This window comes from Buteo buteo, chromosome 19 (genome assembly GCF_964188355.1).
Source record: "Buteo buteo chromosome 19, bButBut1.hap1.1, whole genome shotgun sequence".
In the NCBI taxonomy this organism is placed as follows: Eukaryota; Metazoa; Chordata; class Aves; order Accipitriformes; family Accipitridae; genus Buteo; species Buteo buteo.
This window is the reverse complement of record NC_134189.1, coordinates 29,628,680-29,654,388: the sequence shown is the minus strand read 5'-3', so window position 1 is coordinate 29,654,388 and position 25,709 is coordinate 29,628,680. Positions and strand designations below refer to the sequence as shown.

At 43.7% G+C, this 25,709-nt stretch overlaps 1 long non-coding RNA gene across 1 annotated transcript; it reads right to left on the bottom strand.

Annotated features, from left to right (window-relative positions):
• Positions 1–325: 325 nt before the first annotated feature.
• On the bottom strand, positions 326–23,730 carry LOC142041984 (uncharacterized). The gene is made up of 3 exons (XR_012653597.1): positions 23,133–23,730; positions 22,048–22,198; positions 326–683 (listed from the first exon to the last, which is right to left on the bottom strand). It is a non-coding gene; the product is annotated as an uncharacterized LOC142041984 (long non-coding RNA).
• Positions 23,731–25,709: the final 1,979 nt, after the last annotated feature.

Sequence of the window (25,709 nt, the reverse complement as noted above, 5' to 3'; positions counted from 1 at the left end):
ACAAGTATACACCTACTCACTCAACTGCAAGTTGTAAGCTTCACTGCAACACACCTTACAGTTTTAGTTTCTTTCCAGAGGTGAAGATGACAACAGAAAGACTAGAGTCCAATGCTGTTTTCACCTACCCTGAGTGTTATTTCAAGTTATTGCTCTGTGATTACTACAAAAATTATGCAGTGATATGGCTTGAAAGGCTGACCATCTTTCACACATTCTGGAGACTGTGAGGTTTTGTACATGAATGTCCTGGCTTCACGTGGGATAGAGTTAATTTTTACAGGAACCTGGGAGGTGGGGGGCATAGCCGGGGCAGCTGACCTGAACTAGCCAAGGAGCTATTCCATACCATGTGACATCATGCTCAGTATATAAATGGCGAGCAGGCTGGGTGGAGCTCTCTCAACTTTCGGTGGGGGAAGTGGTGGAGCGTCGGGTTCCGGGTGGTGAGCAGTTCCACTGTGCATCACTCTTTTTGTATATTCTTTCATTAGTACCGTTGCTGTTGTAACTTTTTGTGTGTGTGTGTGTGTTGTCCCAGTAAACTGCCATTGTCTCAACCCTCGAGGTTCCGGTTTCTTCTGGTTTTTTTTCCTTTTCTCTCCTTCGTCTCCCCCCTATCCCACCAGAGGGAGGCGGGAGGAGTGAGCGAGCGGCTGCATGGTCCTTTGTTACCGGCTGGGCTGAAACCACGACAATGAATAATAGAGAAATGGGAATCAGCACAGGTAGATCAGCGATTTTTCTATGTCACACATGCAACAGTGTTAAGAGGTTAATTTGCAATTTGTTTCATTTTTATCCTTACATCTGCACCACTGGTAAGCCACTTGGGTGAGATCCTTCATTTCTGTAATTCCAACTGTTTTACACTGTACTCAATATTTCCATCTCTAAACATGGGCCCACTCAAAACAAACAACTGATTTCAGGTTTTAAAAACACTTTTTTAGTTTTAAAACATCTCTAAGTTTTACAGCAGTACAGTTGTACATGCAACTCCAAAACATCCCTCGCCTGTAAATCCACCAGTCTGATGCTCATTTACATCACAGGTCTTTCACCTAGCACAATGTTCCTGAGGTGGGTACAATGCGGTATGTGCCAGTGTAGACTCTTTTCCATTACCAGGGAAGGTAAAAAGATGCTTTAATATCACTGAAAATTCAGGTTGGATGGAAAAACACACAAGTAGAAAATGCTGGTTTCAAAAATGCCAAGGCACATCCTTTCATTGCCCACATGGAAAACCCATAGACCAGGTATGGCTATGGAGATCTCTTCCTCCACCCCACTATTGCCTAAAAGGACAATGGGCAGATTTTTCACACTGCTTGGGACTCACAAAGATCTATAATTTGGCATTATATTTCTGCATGCAGCCTCTGCATTGTGTGGGAGCAAAGAAATGCTCCTGCTGCCTTGCAGCCCTGCCACTCCACAACTCCCAGGACACCTCAGAGCTCTGCACATCCACATCGGTTCTCCTTGCGTGGACATTTCCAGAGGAATTATGCTGCTGCAAGCATGCAAAGCCACGTAATCCAAGCCACTTGAAGGAGACACAAAACAATTGTACATTTTCTCCTTAATAAACAGTCCCGTGGACATAGAAGTCACAGACTCTCTCTGCTCGGCAGCACGCGGGATAACTGCGCATCAGTCACCTCCTACATTTTCTCCGTGTTGGTTCTTTCTTTTGCAGCACTTGCAGATATCCACTGCAGAATATGGTAATCCCAAAACACTGCTGCCTCCATGCTACACGGTTTCACCATTCATCAACATTAGCTGTGTTCATGCATGATAAAGTACTGGCTTATTTGTACAGGAAGGAAAGACAAATTAGGAAGTTTGTGTACTAACATTTTATCTGCCCTGGCTTTGACACACCACACCCTGTCCTGTTCCAGAACTGCGGTACCGAAAAAAAGCTATGCAAAAATTACACGTACTTTCTGCTGCTAGTCCACTTTCTTTTCCCCATGATCAAATCCCTTTTCAGAGATATGAGAAGACAAGCAATGTAGAAAGCACCTGGAAGGTTACCTTACTGCTGTTCCAGCAAATTATATGGCTGGCTGCCTCTGGAAAATGTCTGGGGAGCTGCATCAATATGCAAAGAACCTCAAAAGGAGGGAATTTTTGACTGCTCTAATTGTCACTCTGTCCTGAAATTGAGACCTCCAGCACAGCAAAGACCTCTGACACCAAACAAAATCAGCAATGAACAACAACTAAGATGGTTTCCCTCACAAACCTCAGTCCTGCCCTTGGCAAACTGCAGGTAATTTGCTTAGACAAGATATTTTCTTAAGCTGTCAACTGGGCAACAAAATTGTCATCAAGGAAAAAACAAATGCAACAGCATCTCCATGCAGATGAGAAAAAGAGAGCACTATATTGTCTCTAAGAGAAGAACCAAGAGAGACGCTATAGACTAGGTTCATTCAGTAAAATCAGATAACAGCATCTGACTTCTCCTTTTTCAGTCTGATATGCACCTACTTACTCCTAACTTACAGTGGACAGAGTAAATATGGTTTAAGAATTACTTGTTCTCAAATTTCACTTATATTCTTAAACGTACAGGACTTTGGGCATAAATCTACCACTCACGACATGCCTGTTTCCCCTTTGTATTCAATCTAAAAGCAGTCTTTATTGAAATGATCATAAATTACACACTGACATTTGGCAGCCTTTGTTAAAAACAGAAACCTACCACAGCCTCATCACAGCTCTCTATTGCCATCTCCCCATTTCTATAGCTAAACATACCCAGTGTGGCAAAGCAGCTGCATCATTTACTGTTCATTAAGAGGTAGAAATGATGCAGCAGGTGGATGTCAGGTTTTGTCCATTACTTCACAATTACTTGTTCTGAATATTTAACCCACATTTTGGGAGGTGGAATGAGAACCATTTATCTAAATCAGAATGATTCACCTGAGGAATATTTTCCCCTCCTGCACCTCTTTTCTATCTTTTTTTTCCCCCCAAACCTCATAAAATATTAAATTCTCCTGGATCACCTTATTAGTACTCATCTATTAATAGCAGACTCCACAAACTCCTCACTCCTCAATTAATGTTGCTCAGCCAAACATCCCATGCTTGAAAGCTCTCAGGATGACTATGGAAACCTCTCTGTTGCAGGAACTAACAACCTTGAAAGATACCTTAACGAGGCCAAGAAGATCTCCTCCAGTTTATTAAAAAAAAAATTGTGCTAACTCATCCAAATGCTTGCATGAATTTGGACCAGTTTCTGTCAAACTTCCCCTTGTTCTTGTGTGCCTAGGAGTCACTCTTTGATTTTAAACCAGCCACCTTCGCACACAGGATTTGTTCAGAATTGTAAGTTTCCATTAAAATGCAGAAAAATCTTGAAAGCTAAAGTTATTTCCATTTTCTATACAGACTGGTACGCTCGTAGAAAAAGCTCCACTGTCCAGAAGGCTGTTGACCACACCCTTCATTTGCAGCTTGAACTACAGCGAATCCAGATCACTGAAGGTGAGGACAAACCCTCTGAATTTGACTCACAACATCATAAAAAGTCAGGGTAGTAAGTCAAGCACATGCCAAATAATTTACTTTTTACATATATGACTTCACTCTCCATAAGGATGAATCAGCTCAGCAGCAATCTCTTACTAGTGGCAAAATACAAGACTAATACATAGCAGTAGGTATCTTGCAAGTGCCACCAAAATGTGAAACACAAATATAGGCAACTTGCTGTATACAACTGATCACAGACTCTGGCATCTGAATAACAGGAAGGTGAGCTAGAAGCTCTATGTGTTACACCACCCGCACAACTCTCCCACCAACAGGGCTCCTCTCTTGCCTGAGAACAGTAAATTCACACTGGGCTACTGCAAAACTATTGCCAACAATTGAAATGAGAAAAGGTTGTGGTATTTAATTAAGAATTTAAAAAAATGCCATCCATGAAATATAAACTGTCAGGACTTCATTCTTTCTGTCTCAGTGTTGTTCATTGAACCCTTCTTTGCTTTCTTGAATAATAGCCATGAATTTTGGGAAGGGTGCAGAGAGGATTACTTAAAGTATAGCGAGGGCTGTGTCCTGTGCCAGAAGCTTTAAAAGAAAAAAGAAAAAAAAAGAAAAAGAAAAAAGACAAGAGAACTGTGGCAAATGGAAAGAATGACAACTTCAAATCTGCAAGCACATAAGTGATCAACAAATGCTGGCTGATAGCCTAACGTGGTGAGTAAAGCAATCACAGTACGCCTGCTTCTGCCATGACAAGGGCCAAGTGAGAGAACAACCATCAGCCAGGTGTCATGGGCAAGCCATCACTTCTGCACAAAATTGAAGTACAATGGAAACAGGCTGAAGAAAGAGAAATACAGAGAATGACAGTGTGGAAAGATGCCCCTCTGCCTTACTTCAGATGTTCATCTAGAGGAAGTGAAGGAAGAAAACAACAGCTATTCTATTCATGATTTCCTGCTGCTGCATGAGTGCCTGAACTGGCATGATAACATCTTCTTCCACCCAGGTGTGCTAGAAAGGGAATGCTGCACACATCAGTTACTGAATTAAATTAAATAGATGCAAGTAATAAGTTCATAAACTGATCTCTAAATCACTGCTATTTTTGTGGATAGACAAGGTCAGAGTCTCCGTCCCTGTATTTCGTTTCATCTACAGGCTTGGAGTTCATTTGACTCTCACTTAAAGTTATTCCTGATTTCACTCTTGAACTGAACAACAGAGAAACAAAAACGGACTTCTTGCATCCCTAGCCCCATGGTTACTTGCAACAAATGATAAAAGGATGGTCACAGTGCACGTTTTTAGGGTTTTATCTGCCATTTGACAACACTTCCAGTTACCCACTGGCCAGATAAACACTAACATTAGACACTGCGTAGAGGTCTGGCTTATCAGAGCTATCGCTCCTCTGTCATTGGGTCTTCTTGTCCACAGCTTTTGTAGAGCCACAGCAAAACAGCCCTCTTCTCTCCCGTTGCATATACGTAATGGGCAGCTACACTCATCAGCTAGTCACAGACCTGTGGCACATGAAAGAGGAGCTGGGCATGACCTTCAGCATCAAAATCACCCGCCTCCATGCTCAGAGCAGTGTGGCAGCCCGCCGCCCTCAGTGAGGAGCGAGGCTCTGCAAGCCAACACAGAGAGAGAGGAATGTGCTGCCTCCTATCATGGACGCTACCCTCACACCGTCATCAGTTTTAAGTGTGATTCTCCTGTAGCAGCATGAACTACTCCTATCAAAGAGATAATGACAACAACAAAACTTTTGAAACCAACTTCCTGGATTCTACATGAGAGTGAAAAATACGTGCTTTCCTCCAAACAATGCTGCTTGGTTTTTTCTTCCTCCTTCTTTTTCCCCTTTTTTGCTTAGTATTCAGCTGTGGGTTTTGCATCTCCTCAGAGATGAGCACAACATAGCAGGTTCCTCACTGGACCTGTTCATGACAAACTTCACTGCCAGTTTCTAATGCTTCTTCTAGCAGCTAAATTTTGTCCCTCAGTATGGTTTCAGGCTTCCCACCTGGCTGAGTTGTTGCACTGTGTTCATAGGTCTCAACCTACGATACTGCCCTGGAAGGAGCAAAATTCCCACTTGCTGACACTAGAGAGGAAACTTGCAGTCTGTGACAGGCCACAAATCCTCCTCTCCTATCAGGGTAAAAAAAAAGCAGGTACTTGGTACCACACGCCCTGCTTTTCCAATGTATGCCACCTTTTTCAGGCTTCTCACAGACAGAGCACTTGAAGAAGGAAGACAATCCGGGGCTGAGTTATCTTGCAGGACCACCAGCATCTCTCAGCAGGATCCTGGCCTGACATTCATGAAATGGGCCAGGGCTCTCCCTACCTACACATGCACACACACAGAAAACCATCCATCTACTCTCATTCCTCATTCTCCTTTCCATGGCATTCCCATTTTTGCTGTCACAAACTAGGTATCCCAACGAGAGTGTTGCAAGGTAGGTCCTTGGCAAAGCTGGTTCCTTACACGACTGTTTGGTAAGGACTATGACAAACCACTGAACAGGGTTGTAAATACCATAAAGCACATGATTCTGAAAATCATGCATTACCATTTTTCTACGCATTTTTTTCATGCTGCTTTGCAGTGTACATTTTCATATTGTGTTTTAACAGTGAGATTGATTTAATTGGCAATTGTTTATCTAATATTGCTAGTCTCCTACTTTATTACTATTTTTACAGGCATCAAAAAATTCTGATGAAAATGTTTTAAAGTTGAAAGAACATCCACAATAGAAGAAAGTTCCAAAATCACCTAAGAAATTTCCAAGGTTTACTTTCTTCCTCAGAAATACAACACAATAATTATGATTTTCACTGCAATTTCATTTAACTGAAGTCTGTTTTCTACCTTGTGAAATGGGAAATAAATACACCATTATTCTCTGTGTTAACATACTACTTCCAATTAGCTGTACCTTTATATTAAGTTTAGCTACGAGACATTTACTTGCATGCTTCTAAATATACAGTTGGGTTATTTCATTTTATAATCCATGCTGCCTGGAAGCTACAGAGCCAGAATTTTGTTTTTGTTTTTGTTTTTTTTTTCCTCATAAAGAAGAGTTTCATTTTAAGAATATATGATCAAGAAGAATAAAGCTGAGAAGAAGAAATTTCAGGAAATAGGTATAAAATGAACTCAGCGATCCTCTCTCAACTCTCCATTGGTTCTATTGAGACGATCTTCTCAAAGCTGCTTTGCAGGCTAAGTTGGCCATATGTCCACACTGCCTAGGCTGCAGCAAGGCACCAGCCTTTGTTCAACAAGCAGTAACGCTTTGAAAATAGTGGGCTTTTGATGCACTTTCCAGTCGGCACTCATATGTAGTTTGGATGCATCTTCTGGACGCAAGCCACCTGAAGCATCACTAGTCAATGTGCACCTGGAGAAGAGGCATAGCCCAAAACACTGTAGTTACATGGCCAGGTCAGCACGATGCTATAGCCAGTGTGACCCAGAAAACTAGATGCAACGATGCCTCACCGTAACCAGTCATGGTGTCATCTCAATACAGGCACCAAGCAAGGAGGTTGCTGATCAGGTAACTGCCACTGGGCTTCACAAGACTAAACTAACACCTGGGTCTTGACTGCTTACAAGTTTGGGCCACACAAAAGCCCTAAAACATGCAGAAATCGTAGACTTGATCAGCGACACTAGCATAAATGGAATGCTTATGGCAGTCATCCCAGGAAAATGCTAAGTGCCACACAAATGGACACTATCCTCCAGTAGATGCTACACAACAGGTAACCCGTGGACACGCCCAGCCCAGCCAAGGATGGCCTTCTGTCAGAAAGCAACTGTTAGTTTCATCACTAAGTCGAGGACAAGCCAGATGGCTGTAGTTTCACACACCTGCACGCTCCAATGCTGACATTGAACAGGCTGGTGCCAAGTGAGGAAAGCCACAAGGTAATGCGAGTTTAGTGCAGGCAGAGGATGATGACCACCACCCTCTCCTCCTGGACTGGGCAGCTCATCCCAGACCTGGCACTACTCCAGACTTTCTGCCAGCTCATTTAGCCCACAGCCCAGTCCTGCAAATCCAGTCCTACCAAGGGCTGCTGGTGTCACTCTGCCAGAAACAGCCTGAGGTGACAGGCCTTGGTTCAGTAAGAATCGCAAAAAAAACCCAAACCCAAAAACAACAACAACAAAAAAAATCACACAAAATCCCCCACACAACATAAAACTGGCACAGGAGCTAGACCCCCCCTGCATGTGAACTAGCTGGTTATCCACGACCACGAGGAGGTCACCGCAGCTCTCTTAACTGCAGCTCTGGCTGTTACAAATATTCTGATAAGTTAAAATTTTATATAAGCTGGGTTTGATCAAAAGGTAAAGACTGTAGAATATAGGGGTTTGAAGCTCCCAATGTAGTCATCGAAACTTAGGAACATACAAAATGTACTGTATACAGTCATAAGAAAATAAGTATTGTCTAAAATTAGTTAACCATAGAAACTTCGACCGATTGGTTAGTTTGTAGTGTTTTGTCCTAAGAAACTAAGAGAGATCGTTGTGGACCTTAGTTCTGTTGCTTAGAAACCCCACTTTGATCAAGATTCCAGTTAGTGGCATTAAGTAAGATTAACCAATGAATGTTTTAGTATAAGAATATTGATAAGGTGGTGTGACTGAGGGCCAATCACTAGAAACGTTAAATTCAAGAATTAACATTGAATGTACTTTTATGTAAATCTAATACATGATGGCGAAAATCATACTGCGCAGAATCACATAAGAGAGGTCAACTGTCGGACAAAGTGAGGAAGACTATGGAAGACCACCAGAGGGCTTCTGAAGACCACCAGAGACTTCACCACGCCTGCGTAAAAGGGACATTTACATATGCTAATGATTTATCGGACAGTTGATGATTATGTATGACATTTCCCAGAAATTTAGTGAATATGTATAACAGGTGTGTATTTAACCTGCACGATTAAACCAGACAGGTGCACACACTAGGTGGAGTGATCCCGTGTGCCCAGCACTGCAATAAAGAAGTGCCTGCTTCTTAACTTCTCATTGCCGTTAAGGAGTTTTATTCCGGATTTCGGCAACCTGGCTGTCCCTCACAAAACAGCTGAACCCCTCCTGCCTTTCCCATCTTGTTAGTAACATCCCACTGAAAAATAATCCCTCCGTGGTTACCAGAGAACAGCCAAGGAGGACACGGGGCAGAGCCACTTACAAAGGTAACAAACAGTGAGGTGGCCCTGGGGTCCGCATGGTTACAGAGAAGTCAAGTATGGCACAAATGCTCTCCAAGACTAGGCAGACCGTAGTCAGGTGCTGTGGAATAGCAAGGATCCCTCGCAGCACTCAGCCTTTCTCTACTGGGGATGTCAAACAGCATGAACATGGGTGCAGTTGTCTAGCCAGAGCTACAGCCATGGGGACTGACTCTAAAAATTGCACATACTTGGCCCTCAAAAGCCAGCATTTTGTCTCAGAGTTCAACAAAGCCAGCGTTTATCTCAATGTGGTCACATAGCAAACCTGTTTCTTTCACCTCCTCTCCAGAAAATATCTCCTGTTCAAAAAAAAAAACAAACCACAGATGGTCACTGTTCATGCTGCCCATCTGAAATTTTGAGTCAAGTTAGCTTTTGGTGCTTTGTTTCTATCACCAGAGTCCTTGAAATTCCCGCAGAAGTATGAAGGCACTCAGAAGAGAACAGAGAACTGATTGATTGATTACCTTGCTCTCCATCTGAATTGCAATCAATTAGCTAATGCCATTCAGCTTGTGACATCTTAGTTGCCTTAGGCATATACTGGTACAGCCCTGCTAAAGGCAGGTACTCTGATAAAACTGCACGGATAAAACTGGCAGAGAATCTGGTCTCACATCTGAGGCCACGCCTGGGCCAACAAAACTAAACAAAAATAGAGAATTTTAGAAGCCAGCTACTGAAAGTATTTAACAGGTAGTTCCCAATAAAGTGTCTGTGGACAGAGGAGTGTCATTAAGATGACTTCACCTTTGACAAGACAAAGGAAAAGTATAATCACATTTTGCACATCAATAGACACACAAATTCAGCAATTGAAAGATTAATGAGAGAATGGGCGTATTTGCTTTCCTATCACTTTGTCTTATCTCAGGGCTGGAGGAAATACACTAGAAAATTTCCCATGTAGTATTTTAGGCCAAGTTCTCTGTTGACATCGACATTAGTAGAGAGTACTGGTTAAAAATAGATGCCACCTTAGTCTAGTATCTCTGCAAAGATCAAAATTTAAGCAGTATTTTTTAAGACCTAGAGAAAGCTCAGCAGGACCCCCAGAAATGCTTCTGCAGAAGCAACAAGCAGCAACCTCTGCGACCCGGCTTTGATTCAAAACAGATCAAAGCATTTGGCTGACCCTGGAAATGAACTAAGGCTTTCTAAGGCTATAGATAATCTCACTAAGACCATTACCCAACTCACAATGAACTGATAAAAAAAAGTTTTCACTGCTTCTCTATGGAAGTTGTCTCTGTCATTTGCACTTCCCCGCCCTCCTTAGAGGAAACTTGTTCAGACAAATTTAAATTACACTTGTGGACCTGTATTAGTATCTCGTCACATGAGTTTCTTCTTTCCTATCATCTGAGCTGTGAACTCAGTGCCACTTTTTTTTGAGGACTGTGAGATGAAGCTTGCCTTTTAATAAACTTCTCTATGCAACACTCAACTCACAAAACACTCCATTTACAGAGGAAAAAAAGTTAAAATATGTTATCCTGGTTTGTCTCAAACACAGATGGGGAAACGCTCCAGAGAAAAATCCCAGCTGTCAATCTGCACTGCAGACCTCTACTTCGTACTGATGTTAGAGGGAGTTCCACCCAGCAGATGTATACAGACAATGCAACAAAAATCTGCAATGCAGACAACAGATCCGCAATGCAGATCAGATGCTAGGATTTTACTCACAGGGTGATAATTCAGCTTCGCTGTTCCCACTACAGAATCACAGAAATGCTGAGGCTGGAGGGGGCCTCTGGAGATCATCTAGTCCAACCCCCTTGCTCAAAGCAGCGTCAGCTACAGCAGGTTGCCCAGGACTCTGTCCCATCATGTTCTGAATATCTCCAAGGATGGAGATTCCACAACTTCTCTGGACAACCTCTGCCAGTGTCTGACTACCCCTCACAGTAAAAAAAAAAAACCAAAACAAAAAAAAAATCCAACCCAAAAACCATTAAAAAAAAAAAGCTGCTTCTTATGTTTGAATGGTATTTCCTGAATTTCCATTTTTGCCCTCTGCCTCTTGTCCTGTCACTGGGCACTACAGAGAAGAGCCTGGCCCCATTTTCCATGCTCCCTTCTGTCAGGTATTTACATTGATAAGCTTCCCCCAAGCCTTCTTGCCTCCAGGCTGAACAGTCCCAGCTCTCCTGGCCTCCCCTTCTATGTCAGATGCTCCAGTCTCTTCATCTTCTTCATGGTCCTTTGCTGGACTCTTTCCAGTATGCCCCTCTCTCTCTTGCACTGCGGAATCCAGAACTGGACCCAGCACTCCACATGTGGCCTCACCAGTGCTGAGCAGAGCGGAAGATGGACCTGCTGGTGACGCTCTTCCTAATGCCACCCAGGATGCTGTTGGCCGCCGCCTTTGCTGCAAGGTCACGTTGCCGGCTTATGGTCTAAGTTGTTGTCCATCAGGACCCCAAGCTTCTTCTCAGCAAAGCTGCTTTCCAGTCAGTCAGCCCCCAGCACATACTGGGGCATGGGGTTTTTCCCTGCCGCGGAGCAGGACTTTGTGCCTCCCCTTGCTGAACTGCATGAGGTTCCTGTCAGCCCAGTTCTCCAGCCTGTGGAGGTCCCTCTGGATGGCAACACACCCACCAGGTCTACCAACCACACCCCCTCTTTTGGGGGCAGGGGGGTGTTCATCTACAAACTTGCTGAGGGTGCGCTGTGCCCCATCATCCAGGTCATTCATGTTAAACAGCACAAACCACAGTTGTACAGGCCATAACACAGCCATGCTGGGGCACAGGCGACCGGGGCGGAAACAGATCTGTGTAAAATAGATTGAATCAATTTCTGCTATTATAAAATTTTCATTCATTGTTGTACCGCTGCTTCAAAAAGAATGACATATAGAAGATGACAAATCTGAGTTTAACCTCAATTCAGAAAAAAATGAAATTAGTTTGGAAAAAAGAGAGCAATACGGCTGATATTCTGCTGCAGCACAAAACTAAGGAGCCTGTACTCTGTTGATACCAACCAGCAGGTTTTGTAAGAAATTAAGACAGTTTTGCTAGCAGAAGAGTTGATATATCAGGATAACACAATTATTTATATTATATAACGAATTATAAAGCAGAAAAGCACTAAGCACTTTTTTTTTTTTCTGAGAACTAATGCAGTGAGCAAACATGCAAAGCCCAATTAAAGGCCATACTGATTCCAAGTCTGCAAGCTTCACGGAGTTTTTGTGAAAGCCAGTGGGCATTCCACAGATGGGAATTTGCTGTATCTAGCCCAGGCCACTTTGATTAACACATCATTCAACAGCATCGCTCATGATTCAGCAAAAACACTCTGCCAAATTTAGCAGATTTCTAACATTAATCAACAAAGAGGCACGTTTCAGTGCACGAGCACTGTTTTGAAATACCAAGCCACACACTCACCTGCAGTAAATCAGTATAACTCCACAGAAGTCAACTGAGTTTTATGCCAATTTACAGCAATTTTGGCCCACCCCATTTACACTACTACACTCCCTAATTCTTTTACTCAAGTACTGCAGACATTGCAGGTAATTACATTAGAAGCAACTTTAAAACTATTTAGGAAGCGAAGAAACTCTCACAAGGAGGTACAGTGCCAGAAGAGGAATCCAACTTTCTCAACATCTTCAGAATGAATCTGAGTATTACTTTATTATGAGTAATACTGTTTGGAATTAGGGCAGACTTAATTGTAACTGCTACAAGCAGCCGGTAGGATAACAAGCCTCTTTTCGATTCAGGAGCAGATACTACTGGTGACAATTACATGACAAAAATCAGTCTTGAGGTTCCAAGTACTGGAAAGAGAAATGTTACCTTCTTCTTAGAAACTCCAACTACAGATGCTCACACTGATCTAAATGCTGCTTGCGCACATCATTTAAGAGGAAGCAAAAGAAGCTTCTGAGACTTTTCCTTTTTACAAGAAACGCTCTTCAGTAGCTCTCATTTAAAAGAAACACAACTTCAGGTCTAGCCCTTTCTCAGCTGAGCTGGGAGAAAATTTGCTCTGACAAGGAATTGCAAGAGCTCACATGAAAGAAGAGGCAGATCAAAGCTACATACATAACAGAAGGAAGCCCTGGGCACAAATGGGGACCCAAAGCCCACATTCCTGGGTCAACTGCCACACCCCAGAATAAAGGCCTTTCCACCAAAAGAAGATACAAGATTGCTCTTTGACAGAGTACTGGTGCTGCACTGACAGCAAAGTTAAACTACAGGCCTGGTTTCAAAACAACTGGAGTCAATTTATACAGTTTAGATCAATTTATAAAGTTCACGTGGAAACCAGGTGACACATGATGGCTTTAGCAGTCTTGCTGTGAACACTTCAGTAGATTCAGATCCAAAAAGTATTACAACTACAAATAAATGTCCCAATCTGCAAACTACAGGCACAGTGGCTCTGACATCAGCAAGTGCTGAGCACTCAGATGGATAGTGTGATAATTTCCAAATGAGACCTTTCTATTACATAAAACAGTTTCTAGAAATTGCCAGTTGGCAGCCTAACAGGCAAAAACCAGACAAAGAACAGCCATTAGCAAGTTAGGTGGGTAAGGGGTGTTGACAGTTCACGGCAGCTTACCTAGACCTTGCTATCTATCTGCAAAGGCACTGCTAGGCTGGGCTTTAGAATTTCTGGCAAAAGAATCTCCAGCAAAATACAGCAGTTACCAAATATCATTCTGCATGGGGAGGCAAACCAGACAAAACCTTCATCAGAAAGCACAGGGTCAAAAGAGAGATACACAGAGCAGGGGGTGCAAACAGGGGACTCCAAGCAACCCATAGCCTGGTAGTCATAGCATTCCTCGGGGAATCAACAATTCAATCCATTGGATGCATGACACCTGCAACAGGTATGGGGATTTCCAATGTGTCCCAGGTAAATGTCTAGCATAGATTCTCTCTTGGGTTTCATCAAAAAAACAAATCTCAAATTGATATTTCAATGCATAAATGGCTAGTGTTTTCCCAAGACGGAACACAGTTTTCTCTCCAGATGTCATTGTCATACTCAATTAACTGGAGCTAAGTATCCCTTTTTCCTCCTCCTTCAAAGCTCTTCACACAAAGAAGAAATGCAGGACGTTAGCAAAGATTAAGCTCTTATCCATCAGCCTTAAGATTATTTTGGGTAATTGCATGATTGCTATTGTTGCTATTCCCTTCAAAATATTCCTGAACTCTTACTTGCAGGTTTTATGGTCTCAAAACCAAACCAAATCTGTCCTTGATTGGATTGGATCTGGAGAATGTTTTACCACATCCTTTAGGAAAGCATCACAGTACATGGTACCACGTAACTTCATTGCCATCAGCCAGCCATTTAAAAGCAGATGAAACTGTATAGGAATTTCCTTTGGAGTGCCTTTTTAATGCTTCTTGCTTATGCAAATTAAAGAACTCAAAGCTTCAGCAATTCATCAAAGACACTTAGCTCAGCTCATCACACTCTCTCTGACTGCCAAGAGTAAGAAAGCCACTATCCCATTTTCTCATTGGGAATCAAATATACACCATGACAGCCTTAATTCAATAACAGGATGAGCAACTTATGGACCACAGGACTCGCACAGAGTGCCAGGACAATAAATCTCTTCCAGAGCCTGCATTCCCCACCTCCCAAGTGCCCTTCAAGGGCAAGCTGCAGGCTGGAGGAATAGGCCAGGTGGCCACCAGCCCCTTTCCAGGGCTATTCTGTGTGAAAACACAGCTGCTCCTCCTCATTAGGTGACACATCAGGACAGTCAGTTCACATCAGGAAACCCTCGGCCTCTGCATGTGCACAGAAAGACCACGCTGGGTGTCACCACATGCCAAGAGGCCAGGGGGTCATGGCATAGAGTTCACTTAATCTACCCAAGTAAGATATGTGGTCCACTCCACCAGGGTGATTAGACATGATTTATAGCATAACAGTAGTGACAAGAGTACCTTTCATTAGCAGCACTTAGAGTACTCAAAGCTGCAGCACAAGCTGTGACTGGTTTCTTAGGCACTTGTACTTTACATCTTTCCTACCTTCCCCACAGCAACGCATTCTCTGATCTGCTGCTCTCCTGCTGCTCTGCTCTCCTTGGCCTTTTCCTCCAAATAGCGCCCTGCCTGCTTGTGTGGTCACATATGGCGCCTCGTTCACAGCTACAGACGTGCTGATTACATAGAGAGGATGTTAGCACTGGTCAGCCAGACAGCAACTCTGGGAAGTCAGCTTCTCTCTCTCCTATCCATTCCTTCACTGGGACCCTTTCTTATCCTACCAGCAGTTTTCACAAAGCAGAGAGGAACTAAATACCTGTCCTGGTTTCAGCTGGGATAGAGTTAACTGTCTTCCTAGTAGCTGGTACAGTGCTATGTTTTGAGTTCAGTATGCAAAGAACCTTGATAACACTGATGTTTGCAGTTGTTGCTAAGTAGTGTTTAGACTAAAGTCAAGGATTTTTCAGCTTCTCATGCCCAGCCAGCGAGAAAGCTGGAGGGGCACAAGAAGTTGGCACAGGACACAGCCAGGGCACCTGACCCAAACTGGCCAACGGTGTATTCCATACCAGGTGATGTCCCATCTAGTATAGGAACTGGGGAGTAGGGGGGGGAATCGCTGCTCGAGGACTAGCTGGGTGTCGATCGGCGGGTGGTGAGCAATTGCACTGCGCATCATTTGTACATTCCAATCCTTTTATTATTGCTGTTGTCATTTTATTAGTGTTATCATTATCATTATTAGTCTCTTCCTTTCTGTTCTATTAAACCGTTCTTATCTCAACCCACGAGTTTTACTTCTTTTGCTGATTTTCTCCCCCATCCCACTGGGTGGGGGGGAGTGAGTGAGTGGCTGCGTGGTGCTTAGTTGCTGGCTGGGCTTAAACCACAACAATACCTTTGAGATGTCTACCATTCTGTTAAGCTACTGATCAAGTTCAGCTATGTTTAAGAACTTAACGGGAAGGCTGACTGAGAGATATGCAGCAATTTCCTTTGGAAAAGGATAGCCAGTTTTCCTTAGGAAACCAGGCTAAAAATTATGTCAACAGGAATTGCAAGGCATCCCAGTTTGATATTAGTATGTAGAGGCTTTTAATCGCTCATGGTGGAGACAACTAAATAGTGCATTATTAAACACTTCCTTATCAGAATAAAGGCTATCCTTAAATTAGTGTCTTTTCCTATATACAACTCCCTGCCCATATACAGTTTCTTCTGAAAACCTGCAAGGAAGACTGGGCTAGCAGCTTCAGTAAGCCAAGCAACTAAGCACAGACCCGGGAACAGCCTTGTATACCCACAGGAGTGCTGCACGGACATTTGAGACTCACGTGGTTGGAGAGGTATACCACCATCTGGATCTAAAAAATACGTTTGCCCTCTGTGTGTGGTGGGGGTACTGTAGTCCATGTAAAGGACTGGGGGTGATCTGCATGCTTTCAAAGACAGAACTGGAAGCCTTGCACAGCTGCAAAACAAATGCTCAGAGTTTATTATTGTACCAGATTCACGTCACGTACATCAGGCAGAGAAGGGTGGTCAAGGACAGGTATTGGGCAGTCCTCAAAGCAGGACTTCTTTACTACCAGGACTTTGTTTAGCCATGGAGCTTCAGCTCAAACTCTCATTCCCATTTTGGAAGTGGATTTCTTCCCTGCCTTTCAGAGGCACAGCTCTGTTAGGACACCCACAGTCCATCTGAATTTCTCAACTTGGGTCTTTTCATGTGTCTGATATTTACAGGGACAGAATCTCTGGCTTTGCTTGTCATCAATAATACGTCTATCCTATGAAGAACAAGAAGACTGGGACACCAAAAAAAACCCCAAACCAAAAGACAGAGAAGTCCATTTATCTTTCAACTGCCTGAAAAAATACCTTCCTCCTGGTCCCCTTGTGGATATACGCAAAGAGAGAGAGAATGCAGCCTTTGAACAGTAACTGGGATAAATCCTTCTCCTCTGATCATTCCCCCGCTGACTCATAAGTCTCAATCTACCAAGAAAATAGTGCACAGCTCTCACAAAGCATGACATGCACCTAGAAGGGAGGCACAATCAAAAGAAGAGACAAGAGAGACAAATGATATGGGAGCCATTTCCTTAATGAACAGAACACTTTTCCCTTCTTATTCGTCATAATGACTACCAATAAATAACAGGAAGAAGCAACAGGTGTGAATACAACACCGATTAATTTAAGTTTAATGCAAGTAAAGTGCCTTATAACAAGTCTGGATTGAAAAAGATGTTGAGAAGGGCAGTTTTCAGAGAGACTGCTTACATTTTAATGTTTAGCGAGACCTGAATCTGCAGTAGATGGGTACAAAAAACAAGGAGAAAATGTCTTTTTTTTTTTTTTTAACAAGTTAGGGCAAGTGAGAGTCATCTCTCATTTTTGTGTGTTCTTTAAAAAAACAAGAAGAAAATCCAAATGAAAAAGGTGATAAACAAATACTGAGACCTGGGAGGGAAGGCAGGCTTTATTCTACCCCACGACTAGCCCTCAACTCCTGTTCTGCAGTCATGGTCACAGCTCTCCCACATAGCATCACCTCCCGCTCTGATTTTCAGACCTCACATACTAGCTTAGGTAGCTACAGCCAGGCTTCGGTGCTGCCCAGAAAGTGTCAAAACGTGAGAGGTGCTAAAGGAGTCCTGTAGGTCCCTCTCCACCAGGTCACTAGAGATGGGCTCTTGCTAGGACTCAGGCAAAGTAGGGGGAAGGCTGGCTCATACCCCTTATTCCCACTGATGCCACCTTGACCCACATAATTGAGCCTCGTGGGCTGACTCCCAGCACGCGGTGCTGTGACTGAAGTTTTTGCATTTGGAGCGCTGCAGTACCCTCTCTATCCTGTCAATCAAATGGCCAGTAGCTGGCACGAGCAACAGTTTACATCACTCACAACCGAACCCGAAATACAGGACGATTAGCTGCCAGGGTGATTTAAGACTCCCAAAGCAGAACAGAAGCAGATAAGGGAAGCAAAGCAAACCCTCCTTGGAAAGATAAAGAAACTTTGCAGCTGACACAGGAAAAGCAGCTATTAAGGTAAGCAGGGGTGTTACCAGTCTCAAGCTAAAAGTATTTTGAAAGGTGACAGCAATTAAGAACCCATGCAAGCCTTGAGCTTAAAAACACTCTGACCTTGAAGGAACTCAATCTCCCTTTCTGGTTCCCAGGACATATGGCCTCAGTAACAGATGATATATATCACTTCCTAGTTCAGTATAGCTACATAGGTATCCTGTAAGGCTTGTCTGGTACAGGACAGAGGGTCTTTGCCTCACCTGCTGACTGTTCAGCTCCCTGCTACCCTGATTGATCACTTTGGAATCACTGCTGCCCCAAGCCCCCACATGCTAGATGGAGCCAGCTGGACTACTCCACAATTCCAGACCAACTTCAGCTGTCACACAGGCCCTGGACCAGGATGGCAGGTTGCACTGAACATTTTGTCTCAGACAATCATCTCCACTCCTCCCTGGATGTCACTGTCACCTTGTACCATGGGATCTCTCCTGCCACAAGATCCAGCACAGCCATTACATCCCATAAGCACCACCACAGTCATACACCCCAATCCAGTGTCCCAGGTCTTTGGACTCAAAAGAACAGCCCGTCTCTCCCATACATCAAAACCAAATAAGTCTAGCAGACATGATGACATCTTGGACACATCAAGTTTTCAGCTGGAACAGTGCCACCCTGGTGACTTGGTTCACTCCAGGCAGCAGTCTGGGGACAAACACAGCAGTTTCTCTCCTATCCTCCAATATAAAGCACTTCCACAAACTTCTAGGTGGTATTGGGAGAACAGCACCCAAACTGTCTCTCGTTTCTCTGCTCCCCCTGCTGGGTGCCAGCCCAGCATTATCAAAATGCCTGCTTGGGTAGCGCTGCCAGGGAGCAGCACACAGAAGCTAAAGCAGGCTGTAAAGTTACTACACAGTCTCCCAAAGAGCTCAGTAATTACCACTGTTAATTCTTACCAAGACCAATAGCACCACTACTCTTTACAGGGACCAAGCAGACCAAAAAGCAGATCCGGGAAGAGAGTTTCTGAGTTACAGGCTTCAGTGTCAGCAACCGCTGACATCTCCAGCCAACAGCCAGATCACGCAGCCCTGCCAAGGCCATACACCCACCACCTAATATTCCACACTGGCATCAGTGCACAGCCACTGCCAACGATTGTACATACATGGATGCTGATCCACGCACAGCTATTCAAAAAGAAAGGGATCACAGCTACTGTAATTGTGAACTTGCATCTTGGTGCAAAGAAAGACAGTGGATATATCAGGTTTGTGGCATAAAATGTGGGCCAAGAAGCTCATCACTTCTATGTGTCTCATGATACTTCTTTCCCTTGTCAAAAGGGGATGATCCACCATTCTCCATATTCCACTGTATTTTCAAATGTAATTCAAATTGGGGCCTCCCCTGCCTTTACTAGACAAATAGAGTAAATGCCAGTGAGAATGGATTTTAAATCTACATTTTAAGCACTGGAGTAGTAGAACTAGTCAAGACACAAAATTACTCACAACTGCTCGCTCACTGCAATATTCCAAACAAGATGATACTACAAACTCTTTCAATTCTCTCTTTAGAAAGGTAATCAGCCTTGTTTAGACCAATCTGGGGCTGGTTCTTGGTATCTTCAGAAAAGAGATAGTAAAATAATTGTATAAGACAATCAAGACCCATCAGAACACTTTTTCATTAGCGAGGGATCATGCACTAGACTTATGCGGGGTATAGAGAGGGGGTTGGTTTCATTTGGGTTTTGCTTTACATCTTAAAGATGGATTATTACCGCAGGAAAAGTACAACCAAAATGATTGAAATAGTCACATTCCTCCTTCCATGTTTAAATGCGTTTCAAGCTCATATCTGGAAGTGGAACAAAATCAAACATAGATCTCTTCCTAATTGTCCAAGCTACAGAACAATAAGTACTGCACAGTAGAAAACAAGATCTAATACAAGAGGTGGCAGCTGGGATTTCATGCTGCTTGTATGTATTCACATAAAAAGATACGCAATCACAAGCAAGTGTCACTCATTTGACACTGGAGAGGCATTCTCTTTCTAGCTGTGCATGGAAGGGATAGTTTTGCCATACACTGCTCCAACAGCAGTGAATCAGAACTAGTAAGGGAGTCGCTGCATTTTACAGTTTGTAGCAGCCACGTCCGAAAGCAAGGCCTGGTTTTTCTCTCTGTAAAACCAGTTCATGCAAGCCCAACGTGGCCCCACGCACCCCCTGAGATTCAGCCACCAGATTCCCAATTAAGACATGCTGAAATGGACAACTTGGAAAGCACATTTCAGTCCCCAAAAGGCAACAGGGTAGCAAGATCTTCCACTAGCCTCTAGCAAACAAGAAACAAGGAAAGCCCATGCTTGCCAGGCAATCACTTACCCTCAGACACACCAGGCAAACTCTGTCACGGAAGCACTTGAAGATCACCACCCACAGAAGACCTTGATGAATCAAACATGCAGCCCATCATACAAAAGATGCTACTGCCTCCTAAGCCCCAGTTTGCACCACAATATCAACAAGATCCCAAACTCAGTAAAAACACCACAGTGTTTTTATTTTCTCATGTCTTTATACAGTAATTGCAATGTACCCTCTTCTCTTCTGCTCCCCTGCACAGCTCAAGCGCACACGGGGCTCCCTTTCTTTATGAAACTAGACAATTAAAATCTACTTTGTAACAACAATTTGTTTGGATTCCCATCTATAAAAGCCTCCAAAAATGCCACATTGTACAGCAATTGCTCTACTGGTGAAATACAAAGGTTCAATAATGTTTATAAAGCCATTTAAACTGCATGAGCAAAACTATTTTGCTTAATTACATTTTCCAACCCTTCATGCTATCTACAAGCTCACTTCTTCCAAGAGTCACCCCTACTCACATGATCAAATCATGTCACTTGAAACGCTCTGACATTATTTTGGCATATAAAAAGGTTGAAATTATCATGATGACAGCAACCTAAGGACTACAGATACCCAGAATTTGGTATGAGAAGTGAAAGCTGAAAAAGAGTTAGATCTCTTGAAAGTATGCATTTTAAATACCAGAGACACAAAGTGTTTAAAAGCCATTCAATACCATGGCTCACCATAAAACCATAAAAGGTTCTGAAACACTTGTCCTGGATCATTTCAATGGAAATATTAAAGAATAAAAATGCCCCATGGAATTACAGGATTCATTTATATAGACTGACAAACTCACTTTGTGGTAACGGGTTTTTAAATGTCAAGCAGTATAAACAAGGTATCTGAAATTACCACCTAATACAATGACTTGAACTTCAGTGCCTTCAAAATCACAATTCTACGAAGACTGAAATAAGTTTGACAGACTGAGGTATGATCAAAATCACTGTAGTCAAGAGAAATTTATCCAAAGCAAAAACCATTTCATGCTTGCACACGTGTATGTTTGCTATAAAAGAAAAGTAGAGCATAGGTTTTCAACAACAACCAAAAAAAGGCTCGAAAAACACTTGGAAAAAATAAATTCTGCCACTCACTCCGCTTTTGCTGGGCACGCCAATTTTCACATTTTGGTCAAAGATCACTCGGCTTCTCCAGTTTACCTCACTTTGAAAAAATCATTTTCAGAAAACATGCCTCCAGGAAACATCGGACAACTGTACGTCCACATAATTAAATAAGGGGTAGGAAAACCCAGCAATAGATCTATCACACACTTTACAACAGCAGTGATCCCTTGCTTGTAAGCCCCTGGCCAGAATCCTTCTCCTTGGCAAAATAAATTAATGCTAGACACTTCTCAAGACATCACATCAACAGGAAAAGGGTTAGCTCTCCCTCGCATCAATAAAGCACATCATCTGACCTAAAGTGCAAGTCTTCATCACTAAACCACTTTCAGAAGAAACAGTGCCAACCTTCAAAGTCATCTTCCTATAATTAGCTGTCTTTCCTGACCATTTTGACTAGTTACAGACTTTATATCTGTCTAGTTCTTCATCTTTTAGGAAGGTTAATGAGGTCGGAGAAGTAAAGGACAAGTCCAGCCAGTATTATTTATGGACCTCTTTTTTCACTGTTGTTCAGTACAGATACGCAGCATTGCAGAATCCTTCAGGACTGATTTCTCCCACCAAATGCACACTGCAGACTTAATCTTAAAAACATATCCTCTCAAGGATAAACAAAGTAAACTCATATCAGCCAGACCTGAAAGATGTTTTCACCAATGCCTCAGGACTGTCCACTGCTGGTAGTTCATCCGCTAAGCTTTCTTCAGGAGGTCTAGGGTCACTTTCCTTGAGGTTGCCGGTCAGCCCACCGATAATGGTGTTCCACAAGCAGTTTTGTCATTTAGACCCTGCAAAACCAGACAGTCAGCAAAATACATTCATAGGCCTACTGTCCAGCCTCTCAGCAGTCTGCAAAACAAAGATGGTCTGTGAACTTTTTACCTTTGCATCACCACCAGTTTGGGATTAAGCCTGAAAACCCAAAATAAAGCTCCAAGTGGAAATAAGCACTAACTTTCAGCTCATTCCCAGTCCAAGACCACAATGCTTCCCATAAAAAGATTTGGTTACAGAACAGGGCATTTTCACATCTCAGTAAAAACCATCCTCTCCACATTAACTTATAGCTTAGCATGTATTGGCGTGGCTGTATTTTAAGCCAAAGAACTAACCAGAAAACAAAGTACCAAATCAATACAATATTAATCGTTGAGTTTCTTAGTGCTTAAATTACAGATTTGAGATATCACTGAAGGACTCATATCAAAAAAACATACTTCTTTTCTGCTGAAATTTCAACTTTTCCCAGCAGACATTCAAATGCCAAAATATTTCTATGGATGATCTTTTTACATTTATTTACAAGAGTCACCAGGCGCCTCTTGCATGTCATTCAGAGAACCCATACTCATCTCTAAGTCTAGCTCCACTGACAAAGTACAATTAGCATCCTTCAGTCAGATCTCCTCCCCACCTCTGAAGAACAGAATACCTGACTTCCAGCTCCTCAAATTTAAGGACAGGGAGGGATCACTCCCCGCTTGCGGTCACGGTCACAAGACAGGCTCAACCTGGGGAAGAAACCAAATCAACGTAACCTGCTACCCATCAAATCACAACAAGGCTACGAGGAAGCAAAACCCAGCCTGAGAACAGCTTCCCCCCGGGGAGCCCTCCCGCCTTCCCGCCCCAACTCCACTCACTCCCCGTTCTCTCCACCTCCTCCCCCCGGCGGCGCAGGGGAACAGGGGACGGGGACGGGGGCTGGGGTCGGTTCCTCACCCCTTGTCTCTGCCGCTCCTTCCTCCTCAGGGGGAGGAGGACTCCGCGCTCGGCCCCTGCTCCGCCGGGGGGTCCGTCCCTCCCGCGGGAGACAGCCCTTCACCAACTTCTCCAGCGTGGGTCCTTCCCGCGGGCTGCAGTTCCTCACAGACTCCTCCAGCGCGGGTCCCTTCCACAGGCAGGGTGCAGTCCTTCCGTCACAGACTGCTCCAGCGCGGGAGTCGCGGCCATTTTGGGGGACATCCGCTCCCCTGCTCCCCTCCACGGGCTGGGGGGGACAGCCTGCCGCCTCCCCGCGGGCTGCGGGGGCATCCCCTCCTCCTTCCCTGACCTCGGCATCCGCAGAGGCGTTCCTCTCACGTCCCACTCCCCCGACTCCCTCACGGGGCCTTCCCCTTCTGAAATCTCTTCTCCCCGAGGCGCTACCGCCGTCGCTGAGGGACTCGGCCTGGGCCAGAGGCGGGTCCGGCTCCGAGCCGGGGGAGCTTCGAGCAGCTTCTCCCAGGAGACGGCCCTGCGGACCCTCCCCCGCCACACAAAAAAAACCAAAAACGCCACACACAAAAAAAAAAACGAAACAGGGAGGGAGCAGATCCCGAGAAGAGCAGCAAAGGGCTGCAATGGTGCTTACCTCAGTCAAGAGGCTTCTCTCAGCAGACGTGCAGCAAGCCTTCATCTTACTGGATTCCAAAGGAGTAACAAAAGAGGATGGACTGGAGAGAGAAGCCATGGACTGAAGGAGGGATTTACTTAAGAAGAGGTCTTGTGAAATAAGAGATCCTTTGTCTGTACAAGGCATGCCTTGCTAACGACTGGGCCCCTGAAGGAGAACGAAAAGACTGAGAAGAAGGGAACATCCTACCCCAGGAGGCGCCCAGAAGTTGAAAAATTGCTAATAGGCACGAAGTCAGCAAAAATCTTGGATAACCGGAGGAAGGGTAAAGGCAGCAGGGGCAGATCGGACCACCGACTCAATTCACGACCAAAAGACTTACTCGCACCACCCCCCCCCCCGCCTTGGGCATGTGCTGTAGAAGAAAAGAACACTGTACCTTTAATTCGAAGCGGGGGAACTTCAACCCGATAGAAACTGTGCGAGATAAGCGACTCCCGGTAATAGTTTTGGGGAAGAACTTTGGAAATCGAGTGTGTATAACTGAACTTGATAGTATATGTCCATACATTTCATGTGGTTTGTTCAAACTTTTATGGTTTTAATATTTTGTACCTTCTATGAAAACTGGTTTGCTGCTAGATGACTGTATAAGTGAGATTTGATAAATGATCATACATTAACATTATGGTTGAAACAAGAGACAAAGGGTAACTGGGGAGATAATTACAAAAGTGTAGTCAAGTGATTAACTAGTAATTCTTCATAAGTTTTGCAGTCCTTTGCTCTATGACGAGATGTTCCTGTACACTAGATGAGAACAATGCTGAAACTGACCACATGTGATTGAAACTGCGTTAAGCTTCAAGATCAAAGAACAAGGACAAGAATAAAGACTTCAAGGACAGCCAGCAAGAACTTCAATGGGTCGGTGGTCGCAAAAGCAGCCCTTTGACTCAAAGGGATCCTTCATTGCGCATGATCGGATATAGCCAGTACTAAGATAATCAGTTGCAATCATTTTTATGTATATGTATACTAATTCGATTAATATGCAACTACTTATTCTATATTGATACCGAAAAGCCGGTCAAAGAAACTCTCTAAGACTCATTTTGGAGTTTTAGAAAGCAGGCATTCTTTATTGCAGCACTGGATGCACGGGGGATCGTTCCACCTAGCATGCACACCACAGCTTCAGCACAAACAGGTTATATGGAGTAACTAATTACATATTAATTAGATTAGTATACTTATACATAAAAATTATTGTAACTGAGTATCATAGTACTGCCTACATCTGATCACACGCAACGGTTCTTCATTTGAGCCAAAGGGCTGCTTTTGCGACCACCGATCCATTTCAAATTCTGTTGGCTGACCTTCAAGTCTTGTTCGTCATCCTTGTTCTTTGATCTTGGAGCTTAACATGGTTTCAGTCATATTTGGTCAGTTTCAATATTAATCTTATCTAATGTACAGGAACATCCAGTCATAAGAGCAAAGAACTGTAAAACTTAGGGGTAACTACCTCTACTAGTTAATTACTTGGCTACACTTCTGTCTATTTTTTCAATCATAGTGTTAGTATAAGATTTCTAATAATTATTTACCAAATCTCACTTTTACAGTCATCTAGCAGCAAACCAGTTTCCACAGCTGGTACAAAATATTAAAACCAACAAATATTTAGACATACCATACAGAATGTATGGACATATGCTATGACCCACCACCTCACTTTGGTGCCCTCCTCGTTCACCTCCAGCAGCTCTGAGAACTGCAGGGTGTAAAGCGTCAGCCACCAGTCATGCGTCAGGTATTTCACCTGAGGGAGAGAGGGGGCCACTGCGTCACTGTGGGTCTCCCCAGGCAGGGACCACCCTAAACCCATCATCGAGGCAGGCTGCAACCCCATTAACCTAAGGTCATGGCAAGGCAATATCCCCCATTCAGGATTTGTG